The sequence below is a fragment of the Scleropages formosus genome, chromosome 9, assembly GCF_900964775.1.
Source record: "Scleropages formosus chromosome 9, fSclFor1.1, whole genome shotgun sequence".
Taxonomy (NCBI): domain Eukaryota; kingdom Metazoa; phylum Chordata; class Actinopteri; order Osteoglossiformes; family Osteoglossidae; genus Scleropages; species Scleropages formosus.
In genome coordinates, this window is record NC_041814.1 from 22,632,625 (window position 1) to 22,659,751 (window position 27,127).

The following is a 27,127-nucleotide window of genomic DNA, read 5'->3' on the forward strand; positions in this document are numbered from 1 at the left end:
TAGAAAATATCATTCCCTTCGTTGGGACTAGATAGCATCTGGCACAAGGTAGCGCCTCTTGTCGCGGCGTTTCCCGCTTCCTGTCTCCGGCAGACGCGAGGGCTCTGCGTGAGCGGAATAGCTAAGCTCCTTCCTCCAGATCCGCACGAGGCCGCTCCGAATTTGTGAACACTGGCTTACGCTGTAATCTTTGAAGCTTATGGTATTTGCCCATAACACAAGGCATTTTTTTCTGCTTCAGAAATTGCATTTCCCTCCGTGGTATTTTACTGGACGTGAGCGCAGGGCTTGTTCCGGCAGCTCCGCCATTTCACTTGTATTTTTGAAATGTAGGATTATAAAAACTACCTGTGTAGTTCTTGCTCCAGGATGAAGTGGTCATAAGAGTCCAGGCCCAACTCAGCGCTCAATGCCATCCGCTCCCGTCCGCCCTGTCTGTAGGGGGCAGTGTTACCCCTGCGCCCGACTTGCTGAGCTCTCAACTTTCTTTACATGCTTAACGCGGTAACATGTCGCAGGCGCCTGTGGGGGAGAGATGGTGCTGATTGGACGAGTGGCGCTCCTCTCACGAACGGGGACCAGCGGGTGCCTGACAGGTCCGTGGGAGGCGCTACTGCTGCAGGAAGCCTAACACCACATTCGCAGGGTGACGCATCTCACAGTCGAATCGTGCTCTGCTTTTCTGGAGACCGACTGCAGTCCAGAAGGGTACATTTCCAGGCTGAACGAGAAATCTCTTTGACAAAGAAGTGGCCGAAAGACTAAAACTAAGAATGTTTTACTGCAATATTTAAGTTTCCTAATCACTGCCTACCAAAATTCCTGCCTTCAGCACAATGGTGAACCTCATGCACGCAATACTCCCTATTAAAGCTACAATTATTTAATGTTAAACATTTCATAGTCACTTACACGGTTAATGGTTTGTCCAGTTCCGGTTTACAGAAAATTAGATTTCCCTATATGACAAACATTTAGTCTGTTTCATACTCTTATTTATTAATTGTGACAGTGATAAAATCCTGGAATTAAAAAAATGGCATCAAATCACATGGCAGGGAGCTGGAGTCTTTCTAACATTAAGGCATTCTCTTTGATATCTGGGCACTCCTAACCGAGTGGTATAAATGAGGTGCCGGACATTCCAAGCGTAATTCAGTTAACATCATTAATAGAGTTAAGCAAACATGCCTCAGCGGTTGACCTACTGTGCATCTGTTTGTGTACACTAGGCATTTGTTATACAGTGTCCTGTTTTTTCCCCCCCCACATAAAACTTTTCTATTTGATTCCAGCATCCGTTGCATTTACTAATGTCACGCCCACGACCTCGGCCCGAACGTCCGCACCTGCCTGAAATCAGAGCAGCGGGGTATAAAGAAGCCGCACCTACACACCCTGGATGGGGAATCTCACTTGAGAAACCCGCCTCCCCGGCGCTTTCGAGTGAATCCACGACTACCAACCCGTCCTCCTCAATCCCTTGTTCCCCATTCCTGATGTCCACGGCTCCTGACACTTGCATCGTCTCCATAGAACAGGAATCTGGATTTTACCCAAGATCTACGTTTGTACATCGACCAACCCATACCTGTCCCCGACCACAAATCTCACCTGCTCCCTTATGTACCGACAATTAAGATCCCGCGATTAGGTCCACACACACACACACACACACACACACACACACACACACACACACACACCTTAGTTGACAACTAAAAGGTTTCTGTGAGGTATACCAAAAAAAAAAAAACACTTATACGTATAACATATAATGGACTGTCAAGTCAGAGAAAACTTTTTCATTCAGCTTGACCCCAAAAGGTCATTAATAATCTTATAATAAGTTGTGGATCCACTGAGAGCAGTTGCACCAAGAATTGGCTGTTTGTTTTACTGTTTGTTTACAGTGCAATCTTGTTATTCACCCTTTGAAAAGAAATATTTTCAAAGAAGACTCAGTAGGGTGGCATGGTGGTGCAGCAGGTTGCGCTGGTGCCTCACAGCTCTTGGGCTATGGGTTTGGACATGGGTTGAAATCTGACTCAGTCTCCGTAAAGTTTGGGTGTTCTCCCTCAGTTTGTGTGAGTTTGCTCCTGCTGTCCAAAGCACTGCAAAAGTGGTTAATTTTAGAGAATGTTTCCTATTGGAGACAACCCTGCAGTCACCCCACTGCACTGAAATTCACCATATACATTATTTATATTACAAGTCATAGGCTTCACAGCTCGAGTCAATGTACTTTTTTCGAAATGCGAGGTTCAAAATGAGCTCGCTGTCCTTTAAAAGCCTTCTCTTATAACTTGCCTTTATTATGAAATACCTGTATATCAGCTGGTGAATTTACTGCAGATGCTGCCATTAAAGCAGTGTTCATGTTCTGTATTGTCAGAGTATTATCAGGTTTTTTCACACTCTACCCTGAGCTTATCATAATGGCCTTGTTGCATTTGACATAAGTGCCTGATAAATGCTGATAAAACAGTTTGCGTTTTAAACATAGCTTTGTTAAAGTGTTTCCGGTTTAAGTCCCAGAAGTGTTCATTCTTTAGCACCCTTATGTAAGGCAAAATAGTTTTCCTGATTTATTCTTTTATAATATACAATTATCTAAAGTCAAAATTGTAAACAAACATCCTTCTAATTAAACTGTTCTCAGCACTGTGATGGACTGGCATCCTATCCACGGTGTATCTTGTTTAGCCTTATGACTGGGATAGGCTTCTAGGATAGGCTCCAGACTGCCACGACCCTGACTTATGCAAGCGGTTAAGGAAAGTGAGTGAGTGAGGGGTCTCGCCTTCGTATTAGACATACAGTGAATTATTTTCCATTCATTTGTACATGTGCTCGTGCACATTTGTCGTCAAAAGTAAGCAACATAGTTTTTAAAGATACAATTGTTATTTTTTGCACAACAGCGGACTGACTTCTCTATGCAAGGTAGTATCCGAACCCAGCAGGGTGCCATGCAAAACTACAGTGGACAGACGGCGTATCCCAAAGGCTCCCTCTCCGGCCAGCAGCTATGTTTAAACAAACAGCTGATGTAAAATTTCCAAGGTGTTGGGACCGGATGACCAAACTAATTAATCAGCACAGAGTGCAGCTGGAGAGGGGAGACACACTGAGGACCGTTCCCTCTCCTTGTTGGATCCATGCCCTGGTGATGTGTGATGTCGTGTGTGTGTGTGTGTGTGTGTGTGTCTGCTGGTGGTCAGGGTGGCCTTGCTGGACTGGCAGACTGATTTTGTGCTTGTTTTGCAATGCAGCTTCTCCTAATTGTCTTTCATGCATGGAAATGCGTGATTCTTTACCTAAAGTGAAGGACATTTCCTAATTCTGCAAAAAACAACAATAAATCTCGTGAAAATTTTAACAACAGAGAGATCTAATATTGGTTGCTGTTAGTGTAGTGAATAGAGGCATCACCTAAGACCCTGGTTTAAATCCCATGTCTTGTGTACCCTTGAGCAAGGTATGTACCTTGAATTGCTCCAGTATTTTACATTATACATCTTGCGATGCACCTGGACACAACATCGCTGATGTAACCTGGGGTCATGGGGTGTTTCAGGTCTTTCAACACTAGACACCATGGGCCAGCCAACCCAGCCAGGGTTGATCAGACCCCAGCCTGAGTCCAGGTAGTAGTACCTTGAACAAATAGCTCCTGATCCAAAGCCACCTCTGCAGCATGAGAAATAGCTCTGATAATCATCCCCTCTGACTGCCTGCGATACCTGACAGCCACTACCCAATAGGCCCTATACCAAATTAAAAGTTACGGAGTTATTTAAATAGGTAATTCATTGCCAGAAATTATATATATACATAATATATAAAATTGTGATTTTCCCAGTGTACAAAACTAACATTATACAGTAAGATTTTTTGGAGAAAAGTGTAGCCAAATCAATAAACACTGAAAAGAATGCACTAATGATGTTAAATTTCTCTGCTGCCTTTTGCAGCATTTTTTTTATCATGCTGTAACAGTCATGCCCACCTCACAGAACAACAATGTACAGCACACTATGTTAATAAAATATCAATCTTGCGCCTATGTTTGAGACTTTGGCTTCAGGTTAGCATGGAAACATCAGGTAGCGTAGTAGTTAGACCTGCTGCTTTATGCTCAAAGGAGCAAGGTTCGAGTTGCTCCTCATGTTTTACTAGGCGTGATCAAGATACTTATCCAGAACTCACACACATACTGTCTGAAAATGCTTGCCCTGAGCGGGGTCGCGATGAGCTGGAACCTAACCTGGAAACACAGGGCGCAAGCGACACACCTAGGATGGGACGCCAGTCCGTCACAAGGCACCCCAAGCGGGACTCGAACCCCAGACCTGCCAGAGAGCAGGACCCGGCCAAGCCCGCTGCGCCACCGTGCCCCCTTTTATCCTGAACTGAAACAGTAAAAATTAACAAGCTGTATTAATTGGCAAATAACTTTCAGTACTCAGTATGTAAACCTCCAATGACAAGCTGCTTTGGAGAATAAATATGTAAAAACAGAAATCCTCCACAGAGCAGAGAAATGCATTCATGAAAATATACTGCAACAAGGTAGGTAACACACCTTTTCCCCCTTCACACAGCGGAGCAAGAGTGGAGTAATGGCGACAGTGAAGAAAATAACCACGCACATAAAAAAAGCACAATGCCTGCTGGAGCTGCTGTTTCTTTACAAAATAGGACTCGATAATGTCCATGTGTAATTTATTACCGGTGAGTTGGTGTACTGCCGAGAGTAGTGATTAGAGAGGATATTTGGTGAACGTTGCCTTCGCCTGAGTTGTTTAAGATTTAAAGCTAGCTAAGCACTTGTGGCGCGTTCCTGGCTGCTTGCCACCGCTGGCCGCGTAGCGCTTCCTTATCAACAGCTGTGCTTGGCCACGTTTCGCACCCTCGCTCGTCCAGATAGCCAGAGGTAGGGGCATCAGCGATATTCCACACGCGTGCTGCTGTATTATGCATTATGACTTTTTCTCCTGACGACTCCCAAAGAGAGCTCGGTTTTGCCTTCTTCGCAGGGCGGTGCGTATGGATGATTTTTTTTTTTTTTTGTTGTTGCTCAATTTGTCTTCCCAAAATAAGACTGCGCTGGAGGAGTCAAGGAAAAAGAAGTCCTTGGGATGTGGTGCAGAGGGGGACACGATCCTTCACTGTCACCGATCAAGCTGTTAGCTCCTCGCCAGCACAGCCACAGCACCCCGCACCTGGCGTCCACTGTCCTCTGGAGGGATGAGGATGTAGCCATTCCTTGGTGCCGCTCGGTACCATCCACGGCTCGCCCCTGAAGCCTGCTCTGTACCTGCTCGCCTGAGGAAGACTCTATTCAAACGAATGTTGCCTGGCAGTTACAATCATCACCGTTCAACTCCAGCTCATTGTGAAATAAATCAAAGCTGGAGTAAATCCATTTAATTATGGCAGCACACAATTATACCCACACAAACACACACACACGCGCAGACACACGAGCGGCCACTGTATGATTTCTCAGTACACCAGAATGTCGCCTGTGTACTGATGTCCTCTCTTGACCTGGCAGCTGCCATTGCCAAGTGCGCATATGTTTAATGCTGCAGAGCAAATGATACGACCTTTCTTAAGAACTTGCACACAGTTCCTGAGAAAAGGGAGCCATGAGTCATGCTTGTAAACATCTGAAACAGGAAAGTCATCTTTTCTCCATGGGATGCAACAAAGAATGTAAACAGCGAAAAAAAATTGGTGACATAACTGCAATCTGTGCTGGATGTGTACATTATGCATATAATATTACCCAAAGCCTGCGGAACTGGTAAATCGGCAGCAGTTTTTTTATTTATTTTTTCCCTGTGCTCCTAAGCTGAAAAGCCTCTTTCCTATGTCTTAGCTTTACATTGAACAGCAACATTTGAATTTTAAAGTTCAGCTGATTAATCAAGTACTTCTGAATTCAGATAAGCCCCTCTGGAAGACGACCATCGGCCCTGGACATGTGAAACAGAGCGACGAGATGGGGCCAACGAACCCGAGTGCTCCTTCCATCGGCCCCTCCGAGAGATGGAGCCATCATCTTCGCTGACATCCAGCCCCATTCAGCTGATGTCCCCCACGGATGGTTCTGCAGCAGCAAATATTTGCAGGTCTAAGTGCCTAATGCACACTTCTTATTTTGAAGGAGAAAAACACTGGACTGGAAAACAGCAGCCTTACGTTTCTTTAGAAAGTCATGCTGCAGGTTGTTGACCATCCAGCACTGATACTCAGATATGGAAGCATCTTTCATTATTTCCTCACGGCTAAGGGAGATTTTGGCTCTGGAAGGAAATGAAGACTTGGGATGGGGTGGGGTAGCGGGTGCTTAAGATTTTTATATCAACCAGAGGAGGTCCCAAACATCCCAAAGCATGATAATTGGATTTATGACTGCATTAAGAATATTGCATCAGTGCAGATCTTCAGTGTCAGCGGCAGCCAGAGAGACAGAAGTTGCCCCCACATTAGCGTCAGCGATTCCAGCCGTAAAGGTGTGTCAATTGAAAACGGTGTAAACAAACCTTCTTCCGGAGCTTTGCAGATTTGAAATACCAATAAAGCTCACCAGTGGGAGAAAAAAAACACGGCCTGACATTTATTTTTCAGGTTTTACATTTCATTAATGTACCTGAAACATTTTTCCACATTAGCTTACGTGGCCAATGTAATAAATACGTGGCAAAGTGCAAACAACGGTACCACACTGTAACCGTCACAATGCAAATCTACCAGAGCACGCAATCCATTTACTGTATTATGGTGCAGCCTTAATTCATGCATAAAATGTCTTCTTTTGAATCAGGTTTGATTAGTTTGGGGCTAGGAAAGAAAAGCATATTCATAAAAAAAAGTGCATGACAGTAACTGCAAAGGGACCCACGGCAGAGTGAAAAATTCTATAAGGATGATCATAAACGTGGAAAAAAAAATTCTATTTTCTCTGCACTGTGAAACATTAAGCACTTCAGAAATTTACATATGATTTAACTCTTACCGAGGCTACTTTACACAGTCACACAAAAAAACAAGCTGCTGGAAAATCTCCCTTTTGCTCCGAAAGTGCCACAGAACTACTGCAAATGTTTGGGCCGCAGAAACGAGATGTAAGAAGAAGCCACTGGTGAGCCGTGAGATGTACCTCTGTGGCTCCTTAAGAGTTCGACATCGATCGCGTTATTCCCCAAGTCCTCCCATGCAGGTTTGCTGGAAATGCTCTGGGGATCCGTCCCCAGACTCAGCAAGCGGCTACTGAAGAATAGTAACCTCATTCTCCTCTGATGCCTAGAGTGATATTGACATGTAGCAAAGAATGTGTGGGGTGGTAATTGGGACTGATCTGTGACCAAGTAACACTAACTTATTGAGCGATGAGTCAAGCATGACCTCTCCATTTCGACGATGTCTTTTTCGCTCAGCTGTTCGAGCTGGAAGAGTCGACAAAAAAGCATAAGCATCAAAACACAAACTTCTAGCCTGAGGGATCTTATTAGTTTACCATAATAGAATCTATTATACTATTTTCACTCCAATTTTTCTGCTTACCTTTTAAAACACATTCCTTCTCATCCTCGTTTGAACAATTTCCTAGCTTTTTATTCCTTGCAAACACGGCACATGCGTGAAAAACTATAAATTTCATTCATACCTCATCATTAAATGAAAGCTCTTATAAGGTAATCACATTCTGGTATTTCATGGAAAACCAAGCAAAGCTTTATATTTCTGTTCATATTTGGTGGACAGTTCCGCAACACTTACTCAACAACACTGATTCTTAATACTTTATCACATATTACCATGTTGAAAATTCTAAAAACTTTTTAAATGAAACGATTTACTCAGCCCTAATGAGATTAGCAATTTTATCAAAAAGGAATTTTTATAAATGGAAATATTTGGTGTTAACTAACTACTCACAATTTTAACTAGATATGCATTGATTCAGTGGCTTTTTCTTACAGTCAAATTTTAAGTTATTGTGAAACAATGACAGACAGAATCCAAAACAAAACTATTGAGATGTACGGTTAACACAGAGGTACCTGCAAAACCCTGTACGGCATTTACACTCTAAATCCCTATAGCATGTATGCTGAGAAATCCACTAACGGAAGATACAGGAGTAGCTAGTGTAAATCCCGTGTCTAGTGTGAGCAGGTGTTAGACTTTGCCATGAAAGTGTGGTTTTAATATTATTTTAGTTACTTGACATATGTTTTCATGCAAAGGGGCTAACAGCTTGTGAAGGTGAACAACTTGGTATAGATGCTGCACCTGCTAAGTAACTTGCTCAGTGCCACAACAGGAGTGAGTCTCCAACAACCATATGGTCACCAGTTCTGGTCCCCACCACGGCATCTACTATTGATTAAATCTGGTCTTTTATACCATTTAAAAAATCTAACTCCTACTCACATACACTGTCTGGCCAAAAAAAAGTCACCATCTGGATTCAACTAAGCAAATAGGTAAGAGCCTTCCATTGGATAATTACTGCAGTGATTAATATGTTTCAGCTGGCAACAAGATATTTAACCCTAACTGATGGTGTGAGTAGCTCCTCATTTCTTAAACAACCATGTTGGAAGACATATCCTGTGGTCGGGGAAAAGATGTTACTCTATTTCAGAATGGTCAAATTATTGGCCGGCATCAAGCAAAGAAAATAACTAAGGAGATTGCTGAAACTACTAAAATTGGGTTAAGAACTTTCCAACGCATTGTTAAAACCTGGAAAGATAGTGGTGGACCAATATCTTCGAGGAAGAAATGTGGTCGGAAAAAAATCTTTAATGATCGTGATTGGAGATCACTTAAACGTTTGGTGAAATCAAATCGTAAAAAAACAGTAGAACACACGGCTATGTTTAATAGTGAAAGTAAGAGCATTTCCACAATCGCAATGGGAAGAGAATTCAAGGGATTGGGACAAAACAGCTGTGTAGCCTTAAGAAAACCACTTATCAGTGAGGCTAATCAGAAAAAAAGGCTTCAATTTGCTAGGGAGCATAAAGATTGGACTCTGGAGCGATGGAAAAAGGTCATGTGGTCTGATAAGTCCAGATTTACCCTGTTCCAGAATGATGCACCCATCATGCCTATTGCCTACCGTACAAGGCTGTGGGGGCAGTGTAATGATCTGGGGTTGCATCAGTGTTTGTTCCCGTGTCCATACAATTTTATGCAGTTTTCTTCATGGGCAGCACAGTGGTGCCCTGGGTATTGTTAGTGTCTTGCAGTGCCTGGGCCTGGATACAAGGTTGATCTCTGCTTCATTTGTGTGGACTTTGCATGATCTCCTCCTGTTTGCACTGAATTTTGTTCAAAGCAACATTTAATGACGATAATAATGTTGACTTTTAAGTTTACTCATGATTCCTACTATTAAAATCCATATTTGCACTGCTGCGGACACACACTGCTCGGCTCACCAACAATGCTACATAAACCACCTTGAACTTATTACTGCCACACTGCAGTATCACTATTCCTGCTAATGAAATATTGTGTGGTTGATGGAATCTGACCAGATTTGACAAAGATCCTTTTCTCCATACGGCAAAGACCTGTCACATTACGGCCTTAACGAAATCCTTCTCTACTGACAAAACTCCAGCAACTGAAGCAACAAAGCAATTACGCATAAAAATAAAATTCAATTAATGAGAAAGACTATGCACCATAGGGTAACGACTTTGATGGAAACTCGCTCACCTGGCCTTGTTTCAGTGATGGTCCTGACGGGTGAAAAAGTCTTAAGTGTCAGCAGGTCTTTTCTATTTTTTTTTCCTTTTCAATTTGTTCAAGCGTGCAGTGTTGGTTGGGGGAGCAAGGGGATGGTCTTCCATTTGGTTCGACCTTGTGAGTACTACCCATAGTAATATACCCCCCCCCCACTTGACACCGCATCCCTGCACTTTAATAAACGACTGAGTTTACAGAGCCAAAAGAATGAAAATGATTTCTCAAAGCTCACCAATTTTGATTACATGTGGATTAATAATCTTTATATTCGGCTTTATGAAGATTACACTGCTATGCGAGCCTGTACAAAGGGGAATAAAGCATGTCTCTATAAGCATCTCTCAATAACAATCTTGCTGTGATTGTGTGTTTTTAATATTTTGCCTCTTTTTTCGCTTTTTTTAGGCAGAGCATTGTCTGAGAAATCCAGGACATCCAGTGCAGTAAGCCTGAATCTCAAAGCAGCCTTATGCAAAGGGGTTTTAATCTAAAATCAATAAATGAATCCCTGTGAAATTCCCTCAGAGCTCCATAATGTTCAATTTTATGGATTTGTTACCGTTCACTTATATTGTACTTATATTGCCGTTTGTCGCATTTATAAAATAGGTTTCTTTTCGAATGAAATATTCTGCAAAGACCATTACGGTGTTTAATCAGAAGGGTGTTTGCAACCCTTTGCAGTCACAATATTTTTTATTTTCATATAATTTATACCATGCCTTTGTATGCTGTGCTGCTATGTGGTGCACAAACATACGTTTATGTAAACACAAAGGCGCTAATAATGCAAAAAACCTCTTCTTATTTACTTACAAGAACACTGGATGAACGTTGCTCACTGAATTTTCCTCTCGCCACATCTACTCACTAATTCTTCCCGTATGTGTGCCACTGGGAAGACAATCCTTCATGTTTTGGCTAGGAAAGGAATGCTGGGTTCGGGCCTGTCACTCAGACTTGTGGAGCAGAACTATGGTGCGCATTTGAATGGCAAGTCTGCCAGGACTGTCTCTGTATTCAAATCTGCTTTTCGGTCCCGGCTGAGGGAGTCTTCTCAGGGAAGGCGGGCACTGTAAACGCTAAGGCTACACGCATGCAGCATGACGCTAATCTTGTTTCCCTCACATCAGGCAGATGGGTAAATGCAGTACAGCTTATGTTGGAAGTTGTGCAGTTTTTCCTTCCTGCACAGTATATGATCCTACATTTTAAAAGGCATTGCAACCATGCAAATGTTGCATTTTTAGAAAAAAAGATTCTGTATTTTGTAATACTCCAATGTCAGTATCAATTCTGAACTGCAGCCCCATGCGCCTTGAAACAATGACCAAAGTTAAATCACTTCCTCTCTGAAGCGCACCAACTTGGTATAATAAGCATCGCCAGCCTAAGGCTGGTACACACAGCACACTCCATAATGACTGAAAAAATCCCAGCAATACGTACATGTGCCATACACACATTCACATACTGACTTAACCAAAACATGGCTTGTTTTTCAGTGACCCTGAAAGAGCTTCCTAAATCAAATGGTAATGCAATGTCTACAACTGCTTGTCCCCAGAGGGGTCATGGCAAGACAGAGCCTACCCAGCAATGCAGGGTGCAAGGCCAATGGGAGACACACCCTGGATGGGATGCTAGTCTACCACAAGGCACCCCCAGCAGGCCTCAAACCCCAGACCCACCACACAGCTGGCACAGGCCAAACCCGCAGTGCCACCGCATCCCTGCACCCCTTCACCCTAAATCAAATACTAAACAGAATTCTGTTGGAGACAAAAGAGTTGGCAACACAATTTCTTAGCCACCACAGAATATATTTAATCAAATGGAAACAAATATTTGTTGTCACAATTAAGAGTGTCAAAGGAAAGCAGATCCAAACAACAATAATAATATGATGCAAGTGACCATTTCTATGAGCCTAGAAATGCAAAGCTCAACGAAAATTTGCATAACAAGTTAAACTTCTGTATCCAGAGTTGCAGACTATTACAATGCTACCACATCTGGAGCTTAACAGTTGTAAAAATATACATTTATTTATTTAGCATATGCTTTTCTCCAAAGCGACTTCCAATGAACTCTATGTAGTGTTATGAGCCCCCACACCTTATTCACTGCGGTGACTTACACTGCTAGATACACTACTTACACTGGGTCACTCATCCATACATCAGTGGAACACACTCTCTCTGTCACTCACACACTATGGGGAAACCTGAACAACATGTCTTTGGAGTGTGGAAGGAAACCAGAGCACCCAGAGGAAACCCATGCAGACACGGAGAGAACATGCAAACTCCACACAGACTGAGCAGCGATCGAACCCACATCCTCTCACACCACCCAGGCACTGTGAGACAGCAGTGCTGTTTGGCAACAGGCAAAAATATAACAACTTGTCAGCATAAAAGAATATAGAGAACACTTCTTATGATCAGCTCATGGTGGGCAATAAAATAATAATAATAATAATAATAATAATAATAATACGAGAAATTGCCCCTAGTGTGTGAATGGGTGAATGAGTGTCTGTGGCTACCTTGCAATGGATGGATCTCCATCCAGGGTGTACTGCCTCATTGTTTCCAGGATAGGCTCCGGATCAGAATGACCCTGCTCAGCACAAGCTGAAGTTTTCGACACTGCACTGTTAAACACACAGTTTTTGAAATTCAATGGATAGATTATTATTAGTTTCTGGACTTTCTAACTTAACATGCAACTGATTTAATGCATCTCCCTGTTCATAACAGGTATGCAGACCTTAGAATGAAAAATCTTTCAAATGTTCATTGCAAATCCTGCATTACAGCATCTTGTGCTCTTGAGGAACTCAAGTGCCACATTTTAATTGATGGCACTCAGGATCCTTTCAGCATTCATGAGTTTCAGATTCATTTCCAAGATGAAAGCCATAAAGATATAGATACACAGACGGGATAGACGGGACGTGTACCGAATCACTTTGCAATTCTCCAAGTCTAATGACTTCAGTCCTTGTGATTTACTCCTCGTGCCTTTTATCTTCCAGTTTGATTAGTTCATATGGTTTGCCATTTTACAGAACTCAAATGATTAAATCTAAAAAAGAGCGTGTGAAATTGCATTGTGGAAATTTCCCTTATGGCTGCTGAAGTTATTGAAGTTGTTAAAGCAAAATACAGTAAACCAAGACCTCTATAATCTGTTGAAAATATGTGTGTTGAAAGGCTACAGGGAAAAAAAAATGTACGGGTCATACATAAGTATGGAGAAAACAGACCTCAGTGACAAGAAACATGGCATCAATGTTAATAGTTTAGCAAAAATGTTTTCATCCTGAGAGTGTGCACCTCCTAACAGCATGCTATTGCCCTAGATGAGGTGGTTGCTTTTATTCAAGGCCAGGAATACCACATGTCCAGGTGTCACCAACACTTGGGTCCAGCATCACCTTGGGATCGATAAGCATGACTCTCCACAGCCCTTAAAATAATGAAATCTCAGTCGCAGGAAGCATACACTGGGTTGATAAGAGAGGTGCCTCCAACAATGGTTTCTGCGGCTGCAAAATAGGCGTAAATTGGAGAACCTTCCCGTGGTGGAATGGTGTGATACTCCCGCAGAGCAGTTCAAGACCCTCACTGGTTCCATATGACACATGGCATTTATTTTGTCCCAGCTGCACAGCACTCAGTGACACCATGTAAGTGTTTCCATTTTGGTCCATTGCCCTCCCACCATGCACAGTCCTGCAACATAAAACAGCCTCCCCAGTATTTTGATTTCCTGCCTCCCCACCAAAGATAGTGAGGTTCAACTGCAGTTCCTTCTTTGATCAAGTGTGGGCAAAGGTTCAACTTCAACCTAGGGGCTTTGGAGGCTACATCTGCACACACCTTTTAAGGAGAGTGAGAAAAATACTACCACGCAATGACTATAACCAACAGGGACTCTTCTTTTAGAAATTCTGCATCAGCAGAAATCTTCTCCTTCCTCCTTACTCATAACCCATGATAAGTGGAGACAAAGAGGCTGTACTGGAGATTCCTGATGGAAAGTATGTCTGAGCAAATGCAATTTCTACCTGGGACTTTGAATTGATCTGTTGATGAAAAAGAAGAGAACAGACTAAGGAACAAGCCAAATATACCTTTGCTAGTACATTGATGCATACAAACAGTGAATATGTTTTTTTGGTCTTTAGGACACAGGATTCATAAAGCATGAATTTAGTGTTACATAATGCAAAGAAGGAAAACTGTTCCACGTAGGGAATGTTTTTCTAACTAAATTGATCCCCAGAGAGGAAAACAGTGAGAAAACAATGGAGCTTCACAACATACCGCACTATGTTTTCGCATTCTGTGTGCAGAATTTCCAGAATGATGGTACATCTTGACAGAAGACAAATAATGTATAATATATACACATAACCTTGGGAGTAAAGATGAGATTGTAAGTACAACACAAGTCCACACAAGCTGCGGTCTTTAAGACCTGTACACTAAGCTAAGAATAAAAGCGTGGACATCCCGCTCAGTCAAAACCCTATCATGCGTGAAAATCCATCCATTCATCTTGTAGAAGATTGCAGCAGCATCGCTGGTAATCCTTTTGTTCTGTTCCTCCACTGTTCCACTTAATGCCTGATCACAATGCACGTGGACCACTAAGATTAAAGTAATTGCTGAAGTTTCCATGGCAAACGCCTAATTATCTTTCCGGCGGTACAGTGCGTTAACAGTAATTACAGTATCGTTCTATTCTTTGTGAGGAAACAGGTTTATTCATCACTAAATGATAAATTAGCAGACTTCATCCTCTTTTCACCATCACATCTTTTTTCTTTTTTTCTAAAAATATGTTATGACTCATACATTTAAGAGTTTGTAAGTGAAACACATGCTGCTGTTGTTTTTCTTCCCCTCTAACAAACACTCTCTTATAACCCTCAGTGGATATAAGATCATTAAACAGCCATTAGGCTCAATAGAATGCTTTACTGATATAGTGTGAAAGCAAAACATCACATATGCAAATAAAACAGTAGACATTGTACACAATAGCTCTTCTCCACTATGCTGCTGCTGTACAGGAGAAGAGCACAAGGGAAAGGATTAAGGTTAGTTTGCATTTATTAAACTTCCTCGAGTGAACAAGACCAACAAATAGGCTGCAAATGAAAACAAATAGGTTTTTCTAACAAGTGAAACAGATACAATGGGGAGGTCTTTCTCCGGTCTACTGCTTGGTGTATTGGGGTGTTTGCATACCCTCTAGGCAGCTATTACTGCCCACAGTGCACTTCTTTGGGGAACCATTAACATGCACGTGTGCTCTTATAATTCAGGTCCAACCTGGTTGAAGTACTAAGGAGACAACAGCATTTTGCAACCAGGCTGCTGGTCTAGGGCACACAGATGAACTCAGAGAGGGGGCAGTACAGCCCTGAATAGCATGTGGGAGGAATGACCAAAATGAAGGAAAATGGGTCATTGTAATGGGATTTCAAAAATGCTCTTATGTATGTTATATCTGTCCAGTGCAGCTATAATACTGCAGAAAAGGCCCTTCCCCCTGAACCATTTCCCCTTTAGACATGCACCCATCACACTTTTATCACAATCATGAAAGACAATCAGTGAGCCCTTCTCCCGGACTCGATGTAGTTCCGATGGCTTAGAATGATTGCTGTGGAGAACTGTACTAAAGATGAGACCCAATGTTTTTAATTATCAGAGGATTCTAAGATGTTAATGAATATCTGCCTTCATCTTTCCTCAGTCTGCTTATTTTGGTGGCTGTTGGGAGAGGGAAGCCCATCAGGAGGCCATCGTGGCAAAAGAGGTGTCGAGGACAGTTCTTATCGAAATACCACAGAGTTTAATCTCTAAACCCTTGAGTACAACTCAGGGTGTATAAATAAATCAAGTCCAGGTACCCAAATTCGGCTCTTCACATGGGGTGTACAGATGCATTTCTGCACATGCTTGTTTCTGTAGAGGCTGAACTCCCAAGTCAATGCTTTTCAACACAGTCAGCTTTTGACTTCTGATAGCACTTCCCTGGGCTACTAGCCTAAGATAAATGACAAACATGGTCAATAGAACTAACTTCCAGGTGAATAATTTGTGGGCAAAGGTACAAAATCAGTACACCTGTCACACTCCATTACTACAACAACAGATCAGTGAACCCTACCTTTGGACCACACGTAATTCTGTTGCTTCATAAAAAGTGTTGGGAGTACTTCCACAAAAAAAAACACGGTTCATTAATCAACAGATTTTGGATGATAAATGTATATCTGCAAATCAAATATGGGAATCGAGAGCTGGAGTCTAGCAGGCATGGTGCAATCCCATTTAAAGCTTATTTAAGCATATTGAATCTCTGATTCTTCAGACATCAGCGTGGGTAGACCTGTGGCAGCAACAAAGGGTTCTAATAAAACTTCAAACCCTGAATTTTACCAGTTTTACTGCCCAACATCCTGAATAGTGGCAGAACTTCAGCATTCAACAGTCATTAATGGGAAAGAGTTACCATAGGCCAACTGTCTAATGAACGACGGCTCATGCAGCATGTAGTTTTACAAAACCTGCAACCAAAACATTCACAAGGTCTATGAAAGGCAATAAATTAAAAAGCAAATGTTTGTTAAAAAGGGTAATCCAAGTACTGTTGGTAAGTTTTACACTTTTACAATAAAAAATACAGTGAGGTTCTGCATTTATTCCATATATTTGAACAATACATATTACAAAAATATTAACATTTTAAGCTCCAATTTAAATTCTAGCTGTGTATTTCTGGGTTTTCTTAAAGCTAAATACAGCCATTATACACTCACATGAATGTAAGATTTCTGATGACACAAGACAAGATATAACCGTTCTGATGTCTACTGTAAATCTTGCTCGGTTGAAATCATAGACCACACTCCTGAACCTGTCAGCAAGTGAATGAGAGGCATTTAAATGACTCTTGTGAGTGAGACAGAGGTCAACTGAGCATTCTCATGAAAAAATATGAATGTGTTCATTACACACAAGTCTAAAAAGATCTCTTTGCGTTGCTTTTCCTAGTTATGTTTCTCAACCCCAGTGCAGCACAACATTCCAATAAGAGATGTGCTGATACACGAAAAGAAAAAAAAAAAAATGAATAGCCAGTTTTAAGTAACGACCAACAGTGTCCTTAGCTGACTTCCTCAAAGCAAATTCACACAGCAGTTTGGAAGGCATATTTAGTTACTCTTTTGGGGTTAACTTAAGTCAGATTTTTTTACACATTCAGGGATTGCTTTGCATAGAAATAAATGTGAACTGATTGCCTTAGGAGGCCTTCTTCCAATGTCTAACCACACATCCTAGTTGTTTTTTAATGTTACACACTGCTTTGCTGTCAGCACTATATGTAATCTCCAGAGCGCAGAGGAAAGAAATAAAGAATTACACTGATGAGAAAACCAAGATTCATAAGACTCTCTGATCTTTATATCTGATAGACATGACATATTAAAGTCTTAAACAGGCCTTCATTCCAGAGATTCTGACACCTAATTTACTGTTCTTGTGAGCGACAAGGAGAAGTGAATTATTAAACATCACACCCTAGAGTTGCACAGCAAATATGTTGACAAAATGAGCAATTCGGTGTGGTTCTCTTCTGTATGCGTCCTCTAGTTTGTCAGGTTATGCTCCAGGTTATGTGACGAGAGATGCTAATGATCTGGGAGGCAGATTTAAAGGAGCAGAACAGGAATGACTACAATGATTAGTGGCTGCTTTCAATACTGTTAAGCAGATTAAAAACCCTAGAGAAATTAGCACCACAAACAGACACTGGTGTCTGTTTCACATTTTTAGTGTCTTTGAGTTTAACACCATGGATACAGAGCACCTTGGGTCTTACTTCAGTATATAGTTTTTGCCAGTTACCACATATCAGCTATTTGGCTATGATTCATGTGTTCATGTATTAACTGCACACAGCTTATGTTCAAAAAAACAAAAAAAATACACTTTTTTTCCATTAATCACCGTCTGCAAATGTTCTCTCCTCTAGTTACAATTTTAGCATGCGTATAATATTTTCATACTGATACTTACATGTGCTGAGCTATATTTAAAAAGATGCATACATACACAATGGACAATTAATTAATATAAATGGCTTCATCTACTGCTCTGAGCAAAGAATTTAGTTCAGCTGGTTTTGATAAATGTTCCTTTTATGCTCACGGTAGATCACAGCTTTTGCTGTGTTTTTCTGTAGATGCCCAAAATCAGGTGTCTGTAGCTTATGGAATACATATCTACCAGTTAAATGTTTCATATCAGCTTCCGTGATGTATTTGGTAGCAAAGTTCTCATGTAGTTTGATTGTCACGATTTTAAAGAAGAAAACAACTCATGGGACCTCTCTTACAATTAAAGATGTTTTGAATTATATGATGGATCTGACGCCATGTGCACCAACCACTGACCGGTGGTGGAAAAGAGACAGCTAAGCCAGACTAACTCAGTGAAAAGGAGCTGCCCTTAGAGCAGTGTGTTCAAAATGTACACAGGAAGCTTGTTCTAGTGAAGTTGTTCAAATGTTATCCTCCCTTCAGCACAGCCCTTGGCTCACTTTCAGAGAAGTGTTGAGGGAAGATTTAACTGAAAAGCAGTGAAATCCAGTGAAATAAAGCTAAATTTGCCCATGAAAAAATTCAAAAGAGAAAGAGTAATGACACTGGGAAGGAAGGTTAATGTACGTGCTTAGGTTGGAGGTAGACCTTAACCATTAGAGTTTTATATACAATATATATAAAAATATATACATTTATATGTCCCCATGTCTGTGTGGGTTTCCTCCGGGTGCCCTGGTTTCCTCCCACAGTCCAAAGACATGCTGTGTTCCACTGATGTATGGATGAGTGACCCATTGTAAGTAATGTATCTGGCAGTGTAAGTCACCATGGTGAATAAAGTGTGGGGGCTGATAACACTACACAGAGTTCATTGGATGTCGCTTTGGAGAAAAGTGTCTGCTAAATAAATAAATGTAAATATATATATATATATACACACACACACACACACATTTACAGAACCGCTTGTCCCATACGGGGTCACGGGGAACCGGAGCCTAACCCGGCAACTCAGAGCGTAAGGCCGGAGGGGGAGGGGACACACCCAGGACGGGACGCCAGTCCGTCGCAAGGCACCCCAAGCGGGACTCGAACCCCAGACCCACCGGAGAGCAGGACTGTGGTCCAACCCACTGCGCCACCGCACCCCCATATATATATATATATACATACATATATATGTATACACACACAGTATATAGTCAGTGTTGCTCTGTTGTAAAGGTAGCTTGTGATGAAAGTAAAACCTTACGGTGGTAAATGATGTGATGTGTTTCTGACTAACCAATCTATACCTCTAATAATTCACCCAGACTCACTGGTTAAAGCAATCTGTCAAACAAGTTGATCAAACAATTTTTTTCTCTTATACCAGCCTTAGAAGTTGGAAACAGGAGTTGTTTAACATCTTCCCACTTTTTGCATGCATTTAATTATAAGAGTGTAATTATTTATTATATTATACTTGTACGGCTCTGAGGATGGCAGATGACCGATAAAGCATGAAACTACCATTATGTCCAAAGACAGGATCATTATACTAGGGAAAATCACAAAACCATAAGACATGCTACAATTATTGTGTATTTGCATCTATGCCAACTTATTTAAGATAAACTTGAGATAATTTAAGTGGAAGTGATTCTTCATTCAGCTGGTTTGGAAGTCATATTGCTGCAAAAGCCCAGCTCAGCTGGTTTTATGTGTCCCTTCAAGGAGATCCCTTTTCTGAGAATTACAACCACCAGTTGATCACAATGAGGTATGTGTTGAGTGCAAAGATGAGGATCATTGGGGTGTAATTTCTGCAGTATAATGAAATAAATTTTACTGGTTTGCTTCATGCAAGTGAATCAAGCAGTAAAGAGAGGCTGAATGCAATAATCACACTGAAAGAGTTTTAAAGACTTTTGGCTACCATCTGTAATGGAATATGAAACTGAATCCCTTGTGGGAACAAATCCATAAATTCTCGACACCACTGAACAAGAGAACGGGATAGAAAAGAAGTCGGAAAGGCGCACAGCGAGGGGGGGGGCGTTGTTAGAAAACAAGGATAAGTGACAGAGATGTCACTACCGGGCTTTGGAATCACAACAGTTAATTTACCGCTATCATCAAATTCCATTTTTCATTAGCATAAACATTTCTTTGAGCACAAGAACGATGTTTGTACTAACTAGCAGCAACTCAAAATACAAGGTGAATGCAAATGCCTTTGCTTTGAGTCAGTACCCAATATCAATGAGAAGAATACAAAGTTGACATGTGCTCGGAGTTTCTACTCCCTCTATGAATGGTAATAAACAGGCAGTCGTGGGGGATGTCCCGTCTAAGCCTGTTAGATCTCGCGCTTTGAGACGTATTCTGTCAGAATGATCCCTCTGAAATTCCACGGCTTTTGAAGTTAAGTACCATTACACCCCTTTGTAACAGCAGGAAACACGATGGCGTTGGCAACACAAGCGCCGCAAACGCCTGTCACTTTCAGCACGGCGTTGTGCTTGACAGCTACAGAAGCTCGAATTGTTTGTTTTGTTTGTTTCTGATTAATTTATGAAGAGGTCGGAATAAAAGCAAAATTCCCTTTGTGTGGCGGTGCGGGTAGCGGAGCGTCAGAGGCACATCGGCATCCGAATGCACCTGGAACTCTCGGAGAGATGTCCGACAGGGTTCTGGGGTGTTATTTTAACTCGGTAGCTACACGGTTAGTGTCCAACCAGACTGTTCCTAGACCGGTTGCAGCAAAGACTTACAGATGGGGACCTTCTGCCAGTCAACAGCAAGCAGAATTTCAGCAATAAGTTGGAGTGACAGCCTTGCAATGCAATGACATGGTCTCTGGGATACTGCTGTGAGATGAGCTGACTGATGATACAGAATGAAGGCTTCGGAACCCAGCTTGGGCTTTAACATAGATAGGGTTCAAAAGACGTAACGCAGATTATAGATGGCATTTAGTAGACACAGCATAGTTTAAAAATATGTGCCATCTGGGAAATGCCGTGGAACTTAATCACAGACAGCATTTGAGAAAATGAATAAAAGAATCCTAGAGAGCATTCGGGGAAAATAGCTTCATTCATTCATTTAGCTCCTTGTCTCCCTCAGAACTGCTTAATCCATTTCAACATTCAGTTAGGGTCTGTTTCGGGTCCATTTCTCTGCTGATCTCCTATCTGCTCCATACACTTTTACTGCATTATTTGTTAAAATAAAAATTAAAAAAAGTCTCAGCAGCGGCTTGTTAATGTATGATGGCAAAAAAGGTGGTTTTGGACATGTTGATTGTCTTTAACAAACTGAGTGCCTGCACCTCCACCTGTTGGTGAAATGTGCTTTTGTTTACTCTGTATTTTGCTTTAGAGAAAGGTGTCTGCTAAATGAATAAATGTAATGTAATGTGAGTTTAAACAGAACATTTGGAAGACACCACACATCTTGAAAGGGGGATGCGGTGGTGCAGCACGTTTGGCCAGGTCCTGGTGGGTCTGGGGTTCAAGTCCTGCTTGGGGTGCCTTGTGATGAACTGGTGTCTTGTCCTGGGTGTATCCCCTCCCCCTCCAGCCTTATGCCCTGTGCTGCCAGGTTAGGCTCTGGTTCGCTGCAACCCTGCTTGGGACAAGTGGTTTCAGACTTTGTGTCTGTGTGCATATCTTAAATGTAGTATTTCTGAGAAACTGCATAGATTAAATGCAGCAGTTGGGGGATGCTGCATGGCAAAGTGCCTTTTCCGTTCTTAATTAAAGATTGTTCATCAATCGGAATGTGAAAATGAACCGGACAAATGAGAAATCAGCAGAGGAAAAAAAAAAATTAAAGCTTGTTGGATAAGCTTGAAGATAAAGTGTAATGAAAAATGTACAGTATGTACAGTAATGCATTAATAAATTAGTTTCTTATTCTGTGCTGGAATCCACATGAACCTCAGCACAAAATCAGATGTCTGTGAAAAACAAAATGAGTCGAAGCGTGTCGTGTTTTAGCAGGGGAGCGTGTGACATGATTTCACCTACTGCTGCAGAGTTAATCAAAAAGATCACGGTGGCATCACTGCTCATCACCATCGTGTGTTCTGTGATTTCTCCTGAGCTTAATAAGACATCTTGAGAATAAAACCTGCTTGGTTCAAGGACAGTTCTGTCACAAGAACACTGAGGGTTGAGGGGAACGCTTAGCCAAAAGCTATCTGCCCCAACATGTGCACATACATTAATATTTGCTCATTTATTTAATGCATTACTCCAAAGCAACTTACATTTACATTTATTCATTTAGCTGACACTTTTCTCCAAAGCAACATTTATACAGCTGGATAATTTCTACTAGAGCAACTCAGGGTAAGCACCTTTCTGAAGGATACTACAGCTGGAGGTTGGAGTCGAACCTGCAACTCAACATTGAATGTTAATGCTACTTATGACTACTTGTCCTTTCATCCAACTAGGTATTTTTTTTTTACCATAGCAATTCAGGGATTCAGCTTGCTCAAGGGTACGTTAGCAGGAGATGAGATTCAAACCTGGATCCTTTGGGTCCCATGACAGCTGCCCTAACCATTACACTACCCACTACCCTTACTAAAAGATGCAGCAAGTAAAGCCCAAAGTGGCATCGATCTTGAGCTAGCAGCAAACGCACAGGATAATTTGGGTCCCTCTCATACACAGTTTTGTTAGACGTTAATGAGTGGAATACGAAATGGAGCAGAATGCTTTGCGAATAATCAATGTATGTTTTTCTTTTGTATAGAGCGTAGCTGATATGACTTCTGATAATTAACGAACCCTCACTGCTGTCTCTTTAGCTTTGAAGTGAAGCTTTACTAATCCTAAGCGAAGAGACTGCTCCCCACTTTGCAGCCTATAGGGGATCTATCCCTTTGTTTCTCTGAATTTGATCACGGCCACTTATGCAGTTCTTATATTTCCCCTTTGCAGCACAATGTCTGCACCGTGGGAGGAGCAAACAGAGGCACACACCTCCTCTCATGCGTATACACTGAGTCACCAGATTTGAAGGGAGCAGGTCTTGTTGGGTGACATAACATGAGTCGGGGACAGTGTTATTTTGTTTGACTCCACCGCAGGCCTTTAGGCACCCCTCTGACCACCGCAAGCCACAAGGGGAAAGAACCCCCGGGAAACATGGGCCAATTTGCAGCTAGTGTGGTGCAGCTCGCTTTCACACCTGGATCCATGCTGCAGGGAGCCCAGCAACTTACAACTGTAGCATATGCTTCTAAAAAACTGGTAATGAAAGTCATATTGCTTATTGTGCTTGAGATGGACTTGAAGGCAAAGGGTTACCACTTGGGCTAACCCTAACCCTAACGAAAAGTCCATTAAGTACGTAATTTATGTACAGCTGTGCTATGAAAAGAATTCAGAATATGTGAAGGATTCCTATGTGTGTTCTGAGGGTGTAGTATAGGTTACATTCAGCGGCTGGTTTATCGTGGTCACCCATAGGTATGTTCACAGGCTGGGCATGAGAAGTGCAATGACAAGGCTCTTGCTGCTTCCAAAGGAGGTCTCCGCTGTGCGGCAGTGATTGCCGGAGCTGCAACATGCTGGGCCTGGAATGGGGCTCACTGGGGTGGAAGGGGAACTGCCACGCCAATGCTTGGCGAGTTCATGTAAGAAGGGAGATCTGGTCCTTAGGAAGGACGAGGGTAGTAAGACTGAAGATCGATGCAGTGTTAGTAAGCGGAGGAAGGTTGCCCCACAGCCCTGCCTGTTACAATCACTGGAAGTGTGACATTGTCCTACAGAAAAGGACTATCAGCTGCCTCAGCGGAAAGAGCTCTGGAATCAATAACTGCAGGGAAAATAATTTAAAGGTGTGTTTGTGTGCGTTTCAGTTTGTGTCTGTGTCTTATATTTTGTCTTTGTGTCAGTGCACGTTTTGGTTGAAGCGGTGCAATGAAATGGGTCTAAAGACCTAAAGTGCAGGCTTTGGATTCACTATAAGAGAAGTGAATATGAAATATGGCTGAAGTAGAACTGAAAGTGAGATGTAAAACAAATACAAGTTATGGGACATTTTCCACTTTTTTTGATCCACTCTTTTTGTATAGAAAACAAAACACCCATCATGAGTGTCTTGTGCACCAAGTACATCTCAGACTGCATCAGATTTTTATTTTATCTTTTTTTAAAAAAACAATCTGTCATTAAATGGATGTGGATGCTTCACATGCCAATTAAATAACGTCACTGTAATATGGCCCTTAACATTATACTGGGAAAAAATACAATAAAGCCCTTGTTTACATTTTTTCGCATTCATGCAGCTGGGTATTTAGTGAAGCAATTCATTTTAAGAGGACTCTTCCAGTTTATGATACTAATTTTAGTTCTTTGAACATTTTGACTACAATCACAGTTCCTTGTTAATCAGTGAACCACTTGCTTCCAAAACATACGAAACTGGAATGTTACCCTTGGGGTAGAAAATATTCCATTCCAGAGGGATCTCAATACCGTATGAGACCTTGTTTGTAATGCAGTCGTTGGAGACCAGACCGCCCTCCCATGTAATTACAAGCCACTCAAGTACTTCTAGAGCTGAGATCAGCTCCTGGTTGTCATAAAGATCCATAGGCTGCTGATTCATGCTCCTGAGACTGAATGAACATGCAGCACAGGCCTCAGAGAATGTGCAGCGATGTGCAACTATTCCTTTGTGCAAGACAACTGGGAACTCTCCACTGTGGAGATCCCATCCATCTTTGATATGTGGACTTCCCATCTATATTTGATAATCACAGATGTTATGGTGTTGCAGGCAGTTTGACTGCTCTGATCACTGCTGTTAGGTCCTTTCACCTACTGTTGCCTTTCCAAGGGAACATCTCACCTTTAAGTTTAACCAGATTCATGATACTTTTAGAGAGCATCTTGTAAAAAAAAAAAAAGCGCAGCATTTTTGACCTTTGCAACTGGCAGTTTCACCCTAAAATCTGGGTTTGAAAGGAAGTTGATGAGTGTTCCTTACAATATGCTTAGGTCATGCTGGGCTCAGTTTCCTTATATGTGATATGAATGATCAGAAGACAACCAGAAGACACTTGTTTGCATGTTCAGAAAAAAAAAAAAAAAAAATCACAGTTCAGACTTCTTGTTGAGATGCTCTTGTGTGTGTGGAAACTCCTTGTGGAGATTTTTGTGTGCATGTGGAGACTGCTTGTTGAGATGTTTGTGTGTCTGTTGAGACTACTTGTTCAGATTTTTGTATGCGTGTTAAAACTTCTTTTTAAGAGGTTAGTGTATGTATGGTGAGTTCTTGTTGAGATTTTTTGTGTGCATGCAGATATTCCTTGTTGAGATGGTTGGCTGCCCATTGCATCTCTTCTGTGAACACCGCAGACCTATAACAAGGAGTATAGATTTTGTAAACCATTAATAAATGTATTGCCTTGGCTTTTCTTCTTGTTCCTTCATAAGATTTTTACTCATGGCCTTAGAATAATTTAAGCCCTGAAATGGAAATTCAAATCATAAATTATAAGGAAAGATTTGTATTATAATCTGAATCCCCCCAAGGATGTTACCTACCAGATACAACACATGCAAAAAAACTGGGCTGTGAGCAAATCTTAATAATATAGTTACAGTAAAATTCCTCTGATGCCAGAAGTAACAAAAACTAACCATTATCAGTGTGTTACTTTTTATGTGTAATATAACTTTGTGTTCAATCTGGCACATTTACATAAATAAATACAAACATATTTCAGTATAGCACAGAGCATATAATAATACAGCAGCCTGTTTAAGATGTTTATGAAAAAAATGATACATCAGTGAGACTGCATTTTGAGTTAAATGACCCAATAAGGTGTAACCATAAGTCCCACTAATATCCTCTGTCTGAAATGACTTGCAGTCTTTTTCCTCCACTTTAAGGCTGAGCCTGGGCGGTATTGAAGGCCTCACAATGACAGAATACCTTGAAGTTATTTCAGAAATTGCTTTGTAACGTCTTAATTTACATCAATCCTTGGTGTCTATAATACAAGTAAGAAAACCAGTTATTTAGAATAACTCTGATGTTGTGCCCACACAGCAACCATGTCCTGGCTTTTATCCTGGTGCATCCACCAGAGGATGAAAAAAAACAAACAATCAAGAAAACAGTAAACGGCTTTGCATTTTAACCTACAGTGGTTCAGAGGTACAGGCATAATAGTTTCTATTTCCAAACATAAGCCACAATATTCAACTGAAAAAAAAAGTGTAATGTTTATATTAATAGTGTACATTCCGCCTTCTCTGCAACAATGTGCTCTCTGCCAAAGGAAGGATTTTGGTCACTCATCCATTTACTTTCCTTGTCCTAGTCTTCTGATTTAATTTCAGGAACACATCCAAAGGGTTAGCAGGTGAGAGGCCATGCTGCAGTCAAGGAAGAGGAAATTGGGAGGAGAGGACTACAGGGTGAATCATGGTATAGAATGACCAATTCCAGCCTCACCGCTCCATTTAAATTGAGAAGAATACTTATGCCAACTGGGGGACCAGAAGTTAATGGAGGAAGTCATGCATCAAGTTAAGTTACATAAAAATGTCTTTTGGGATAAAAGAAAAGTGAATCTTATCTGGAATTACACTTTGGTACAGGGAGTACATATCACTGCTTTGCCGTAATCAAAGATTAAACTGATATTATAGAAACAAACAAGCGAACAAAAAAGCCCCAATAAAACAGATCAAAACCTCATCTTTTTACATTTGGAAAGGAATGAATTGTTCCTTGCTGAAGCGCGCCTACTCCTCGCAGCACAAACATTGTGGGCAGACATCCTTTTCACTGCCTTGGAGGAAAAAAAAATGACTTTGGCCATTTGCAGCATGATGCTTCTGCAGCTGGGCCAATAAAAAGGAAATTGCCTTCTGTGATTAAAAAAAATCTCCCTGAAGACAAAAGGCTGTGTTTGCTCATTGAAATCAAGACCTTTGAAAAGAGTCAAATAATACTGTATCTGTGGATTTCAAATATTTTAACAGGCATGAAGTTGAATGGACTGGTTTACACATACCCCTTTAATGAAATGTGAAATGAAACAATAACTATATCTCCTCCATCTATATTCTGCTTCAGAGTTGACATACTCATTGGAAGATTGAGCTGGATTTGATGCTGGACTGAAAGTATTACTTGGATTAATAGTGTTCAGTGACTAGTCGGTTTTTTAGTCAGATTAGCCAA

The 27,127-nt window shown here is 41.4% G+C and overlaps 1 protein-coding gene across 1 annotated transcript in view; it reads right to left on the reverse strand.

The window, feature by feature from the left end:
* Positions 1-27,127, reverse strand: part of neto1l (neuropilin (NRP) and tolloid (TLL)-like 1, like) — a 65,373-nt gene that overhangs the window by 23,384 nt on the left and 14,862 nt on the right. The gene's annotated exons all lie outside the window — the stretch shown is intronic.